Raw genomic sequence first — 7,535 nt, forward strand, 5'->3', positions numbered from 1 at the left:
TTGTTTTAATATTTTAAAGGTTTTAGCTTGCATATTTAAAAGATTTTAATTGTTTAGTTTATTCATTCAAATGATTTTAACTGTTAGCTTATTTGTTTAAATATTTTTGAGTGTCCAACTTATTTATTTTAAATAACCTAAGTTTAGAGGTTAGTTATTTTAAATTATTTTAAATGCCTATATTATTTATTTAAATCATTTTTAATTTTCCAAATCATTTTAAAGGTATTATTTCCGCTGTGTATTTATTTAAATTTCTTTTAAACGTTTGTCTAGTTTGTTTAAAATTATTTTAATCTCTCTGCTTATTGTTTAAAAATCTTATTTATCGCTGCGACATCAAAATATTTAAAGTATTGATTTTTAATTCTATGATAGTGTTTAAATTTATTTAAAGAATTAGTTGCTCAAATATGTGTAGTTAATTGTTCATGAAATTCTTGAATTCAATGACGACCAGTTCCGGTTGTCGGCGATGGTGGACTTCGGCGGCTAATTCCCAAAATTTTATTTCAAGAATAAATTTTAGTAATAATAGAGGAAATTTTATGTAGGGTGATTTTAGAAATTTTTCGGGTGTCGAAAATCACTTTTTCAGCATTCTAGAACTTATTTTTAAACTTTTTGCAAAAATTAGCATTTTTTAAACTCGGACTAATAAAATACAATTTAATATTTTAAATTAGGATTTTCAAGCTTGTGAATTTTATAGGTGCAATTAAATTAGGACCATAAGTTGCTAAAAGTTAGTAGCACTTTTATTAAAGTAGCATTTTTTTAAAAAAAATCCCACTCACACCTACCAATGCATACATACACCTATACACACACACACATATACACTTAAATCATATTTTTACAACACAAAAATAAATCAAACCCAAATCCATAACCCTAGCCCCCAACCTCACTCTTTCTTCCCCTTTTCCCTCAAAAACATCGATTGGTCTTCTTCCTTGGGATTTTCGGTCGCCGCCGACCTGCCATTCACCGCCGCCGTTGCCGAAGCTCGCACTGGGGAAGATGGTTCAGCTGCTGGCCATGGGTTTAACTCATTTCCATTTTCATTTCTTTGGGTTTTTTTTTTAGCATTTCAAAAATAGGCAAGAATAATGGGTTCTTTGACTCACCAAGTATATTATTTATGTCTTGTGTTGGTGTTTTTTATGTGTTCGATTTTCTAAAAAAATTAGGAAGCATATTTTGAAAATTTCAGTTTATATCTTGCTAAATTATTGTTTATATGGATTCAATGTAGTCTCTTATGGTTGAAAATGAGCTGAGTTAAGAGTTTTATTATGTCTCCATTGTTGCCCATGTTTTCGAAAATTTCAAAAATGTATGGAGCCCTGCTTGGTTCGATTTTTCTGTGTTGTTGTTATGTTGCGTGGATGGTGAGTTAGGAGCTACCGTGGGTGAGAATGTAGCTCACATGGTAGTGCTTAAGATTTTATGAAACTAGCTTGTGAATTGAAGAAGAAGAGGCCATGTTGTTGCTATGGTGAGTTCGGTTCTAGGATTTTTTCTAGGGGATGACTTTTCGAGCTAAGTTAAGCATGTGAGAGGTGAATCTTAGGTGTTTGAGATGATTCCAAGTATTGATCATGATCCTAGTTTATTGGCTTGGAACTTGGAAGGCATATGGCTAAGTGTTTGGAAGAGTATAGGAATGAGACTTGAGCAGAATTTTGGTGATGAGCGAGCTGTCCGGAAACAAACGTTAAAAATAGGGTTGGAAGCATGATTTGGTTATGGGCTCGGGTCTGGAATTAGCCTAAGATGTTAGGAATATGTCGGTTCAAGTGAAAATTAATTCGGTTAAGTCTTGGTCGAGTTCTAGGCATTTGAATAGAGAAGTGCATAATTTTAGAATTTTAAGCTTGCTGTCCGAAAATCTGAATTTATAGCTTGGTTAAGCGATGAAGGGAGCATTGGGGATGACTTTTTTATTTAGTTCTAAGTGTGTGGGAGTCGGGGTTTCAAGAGGAAATCTTTTGAATAAGAATTGAGTGAGTTATATGTTTTACGGGTGAACCGCTCAGAATGTCCTAAGCGCAAATTTATGGTTTAGATTCCTATCCTTGGTTTGCTCTCTAAATTACCATCCCGGTCAACCATATTTGAGTCTCTTTCATGATTATCGATTAAATATTTACAAGTAAGTTATATCCACATATGTATGCTAAGTCCTTGAATCCAGAATGAAAGAAAATATTTTTATGAATGAAGTGAGATGGTTGTGACAATGGAAAAGTATGGGTTTGGACGAATTGGGAGACGTTCTGACTTTCCTTACCAAATATATGGGTTTGGACGAGTTGAGAGAAATCCTGACTTCTCTTACCAAGTATGGGTTTGGACGAGTTGGGAGAAATCCTGGCTTCCCTAACCAAGTATGAGCAAGACGAGTTGGGAGTTATCTTGACTTCCTTGCGGCATAGTGCACTGCAGCCATGGTCATGATCGAAAGTACAGAGTCACAATTCAAGGATCTAAGTTCAAAATATTTATGACTATGTTTCAGTACAGTTTATGTAGTTACATTGGTTATGTTCGACTTAGCCATACATATGTTTAATTTATGTTCAGTTCTTTCTTTTAGAAATCTTTTGTGTAAATTAAGGGCACAAAGTATTTTTAGTACAAACTATTTTTAATCTTGTGTGTGCATGTATGTATATATTACTCATTATTTCCCCCATATTTTTTGTTGGGCCTCTAGGCTCACTACATCTACTTGATGCAGGTTTAGGTTATCATTGAGATTGAGGGGCAGGACTATCGAACGGACTGCGATGCGGGCACGACACATCCCTCTGACCATGCCAGTCTTCAGCAAAAGTTTATTTTAATACTTTAAAGTCTTTTATTTTGTTGATCGAATAAATGTAAAGTAATGACTTGATGAATGGATTGTTGTCATGTAAACAGTAATTGCTGAATATTTTGGACGTTTGAAATGTCGAATCATTTTCTTAGGTTCCCGTTCTTTTCTTGGTCTATCTTATTTATCGGAGTTGTTGGTTGGGTTTTTAATTTTCTGTCTGAGACAGACGGGTTTTAATCAAAACAGTTAGTTCATGCCGAAATTTTTTGAAAATTCGTATTTTATTTAATTATTAATTTAAAGTAGAGGTTAGGGTCGTGTCAATAATTCTGTCCAAATTCTTGTCTTTTCTGAATTTCCCTACAAAATGAACCAGGAAGAGTATTATGCAGACAAATGCATGAAATATGCTAAAACTAAATAAAAAAACAACAATAACATATGAATGCATGAAAAACAATCACAAAAATATGCATAGAAAACACAATTATCAGTCACAAATAGCTAGTAACGGATCCTTGACAAGACAACATAAATGAAAAAAGTACAGAGCATTTAAGGAGCCATCTTACAAAGCTCGAAAGATCATTAATAGCATTTATTATGAAGAAATATTGAATGGACATTAAAAGAGCTTCGAGTATAGATAATTGAAGATAAATAGATCTCAGTCCTATTCCACAAAACGAGATATATTATCTGACATACATCTGTTTGAAAGGATGTTTCTTACCATTGACATAAAGGAATAAAGACGTTGAAGATTAAGATCTATATATACCAGATCCAAGAAAAGAGAGAAAAAACGACCATCAAACAATCAAAGCATCTAAGCACTCGAAATCGTATTCAATACTCAACCCTCCGCAAAAACAGAAGCATATCTGATCTTCTTAGAGATCTACTCAAGGGTTACTCAAATCCAAGATGTTGTTTGAAGAACATCGACTGATCCAATTATTTTAGATACTAAGCTTTCAAGAGCTTAGCCATTCATCATCAGCAACCGAAGAAGTTTGATAAGAACTTAGAATCTTATCAGTGTAAATCTAGGAGTTTCATTTTAGGCAGTGATAAGTCCTAACTTGGATCGGGTGTATTACAAGACGTTTTAATAGTCAAAGTCTTGTAGTGTATCCTTTCCATGAGGAAGAAGGGGTGACGTAGGAGATTGAGCTCCGAACATCCATAAACAATTATGTGCACATTTACACTACTGCATCACATTATAATTTCACTATTGTCACCTAGCTTTGTGAGAGCCATTTTCCGCACTACTTTAGTAGCTCTTATTTATCTAGGAAGTTGAGAAAAATCGGTTAAGTGAATTAACATTTTCTTAATCTTATCGTGCTAAAGCATAAAATTATTAGAGTGTGTATTTACCACTCCCCCCCTCTACACACACTACCGATCCCCAACAAGTGGTATCAGAGCGGGTTATTTCTCAGCTACTGATATTTACTCATCATGACTTCTCTAAATAAAATTCCTATGTTTTCTAAAGTAGATTATGATGACTGGAAAATACGTATGAAGGCACACCTTTTTGCTTAGGATGATGATATGTGTATGTTATCACGGATGGCCCAATGAAGATTCTCAAATTCAATACTGCTATAGCCATTTCAGGAGGTGAATCACAGATGGTTGGAAAACCCAGAGCAAAATGGAGCACCGAGGAAAAAAAGAAAGCGAATCTTGACAACGTAGCCAAAGATATTCTATACAAAACCTTGGACAAAAATATGTTTAGCAAAATCAAGACGTACTGCTAAAGAAATTTGGGAGAAACTCACTCAACTGTGCGAAGGCTATGACCAAACCAAGGAGAACAAACTCACAGTAGTCATTCAAAAGTTTGATAATTCCATGATGAAACCAGGAGAAACCATGGTTGAGTTTGAAGAAAGATTTAGTAACATTATTTGTGAACTTATATCTCTTGGTAAAATATACACTAATCGTGAAATTGCTTTGAAGGTTATGCATGCACTGCCCAGAGAGTGGGATTTCAAGACTATAGCCATCAGGGAATCAAAGGATCTAAGCAAACTAGAATTCACTTCATGATTTGTTTGCTGATCTCAAAGCCTAAGAGTTTGAACTCGGAATACGAACTGAAGAAGAACCATCTGCTTCTAATCCTACCAAAGCACTGACCTCAACTGTCTTACTGTAAGGCCCAAAAATATTAAATTATTAATTATGGGATGTGAGAATTAAATTCCATATTTTGGGAAAATATTGATTTGAGAAGTTATGGAAATTATAGATTTAATTTCTGAGTCGAAAATATTTAATTTGAGAATTTACGGATTTTGAGATTTAAATTCCGGGCATTCTTAAATTAAAAGATTAAATATTTGATTTGAATATTTATGGAATTTAAGATTAAATTCCAAGGGTCGAGAATGAATATGATTTAATTCGAAGGTGAAACCCGATCAGAGATTGATTTGAAAATATCGAAGTTGCAAGGGCTAAAGTGCAAAAGGCCGGGATTATTGATTTAATCCAAAATTATTTAATTTTAATCTGAGTATATTTAATTTGAGAATATTTAGAGTTTTGATTTAAATTATAATATTCTTAAATTATTTAGGATTGAAATTGAATTAAAAAGAGGGTCGAGGACTAAATTTCAATTAATGAAGACTTGAGGGGTTAAATTGAAAATATGCAATACATATCCGATTTTAATCAGATTTATAAGCATGTTACGTGTATGTTTGATATCGAATTCCGAATTCTAAAGAAGTGGTCGAAATCCTTTCTTTTTCCTTTGGAATTCCAATTTTCAAAGTGCCGTAACTTTTGTTCCGATCGTCTCATTTCAATTCCAAAAAGTGTTCTGGAAACCTTGCAACGAGGGCTTCGATCTTGTGTAAGTATTTTGATGTTTCTACTAGCTTTCGAAATCAGTATATGGGCAGGGATCAGAATTTTATGTTTCGACCATGTTCTTAAACTTCTATCGATTATATATGCGAAACCGAATCAAAGATTGATTCTTGAATGAACTTGTTATGGTTTCCAGATGGTATTCGAGTATTTTAGCTGCTTCTATGCTAATTATGATGACGTTTTGCTGGTTAATTTGCATATGAATTGTATTCGAAGTCGGAAATGAATTCGATATTTTGTTGGTTACCAATTTTAAGTCGCTACGCCGTCGATTAATGTTTTGAAGCTGTTTTGATATCCTATAACTGAGATGAGATATTTGTCTAGATGTTATTGATGATATAATAATTTTATTCCTCAGTTTCAGACTAGTTTTGAAGGCTAACGACTCAAGACTCCGAATTCGAACCGAAGAAGAGGAAGTGAGGTTTGAAATGATTTTGATTGAAGATATATTGATGATTTTGACTCAATTCTAAAATGATTGAATAGAATGAAGTTTGATATGAATGTTTTGATGCTATGTTTCAGATTTGAAGCGTTCAAAACCGAAGAAATACGAAGGTATAATGACGACATCGCAAGTCAGGGCTTTTGAAACTCAAGAACGATTATTCTTGAGTTGTCCCACCAAAACCACATACTTGTTTATGTTTTGATTTGATTTTGATGTTGTCAATCCATCCTAGGTAGTGGATCTTTGATTTGAGTTGATATGATTATGATACGAGATGATATTGAATTGATTCTATGCCGAGGTTGGAGGGTGACCTTATTTTCGAATCCGAAATGATTTCGATAGATGGATATCCATATCAAGATCGGTTACGAATCTTGATGGCAATGAAGATATATGAATCAATTCCCGATCGATCGATAGAAGCGTTAATTACTCAATTTGTTGAGTTGAATTAATAGAGTCTTTATGATTTATTTAACGCTTTATATGTTGTTTATACTAAGAATGTTTTCTCACCGGATTTTATCCGGCTGTTGCTTTGTTTTGTATTTGTGCATTTCAACAGATGGGGCAGGAGCTGGTCTGAGATGACAATGACAGCTCGGGAGCGAGACTTAGCAAGTGTGGACTCGGGTTTTAAGCTGAAGCATGGTTGACAGATAACATCAAACTTAGCATGAAACTTGAGATTTGAAGTTGTTGATGATAGGTTGAATAGCTTATAGTTTTGTATTGTTTGAGCTATTAGTTTGATGTAAGAAATGCATGATTTGATACTTGAAACTTTATACATGTATATATGCATGAGCTAGAATTGATAAACCAGAATTTGAGTTGATATTGAACTGATTTGGATTGAATGATCTGGTTTGGACAGCAACAGAACAAGAGCTGGTTTGCTGATTTTTCTAACAGAGCATGTCCGATCGATCGGTAGGATTTGACCGATCGAGCGAGATCTGTTTTGGTTGAAACCCGAGAATAGCAAATTTTTGCCCGCTCGATCGGTAGGATTTTACCGATCGAGCGAGGTGCTGAATTTTTTTATTAAAAAAAAAAAAATTGCTCTTGTTTTAGTTTATTCTTTAATTGTTTGATTAATTGTTTTATTAATCTTTAATTGCCCTAAGACGAGATTAAAAACCCGAGGTCCCCACAATAGGTGGTATCAGAGCGTAAGTTTCTTGGATTGAGATAGAAGTTGGGCGGGGTAGATTGAGTCGCATGCATTTATAGTATTGCATGATTATGCATTACGTGATTTGATGATTTCATAAATTGCATGTGAGCATGATCTACTTTTGAAATTAAACTGCCTGATTTACTGATTTATAAATTTTT

The sequence above is a fragment of the Henckelia pumila genome, chromosome 1 (assembly GCF_033568475.1).
Source record: "Henckelia pumila isolate YLH828 chromosome 1, ASM3356847v2, whole genome shotgun sequence".
NCBI lineage: Eukaryota > Viridiplantae > Streptophyta > Magnoliopsida > Lamiales > Gesneriaceae > Henckelia > Henckelia pumila.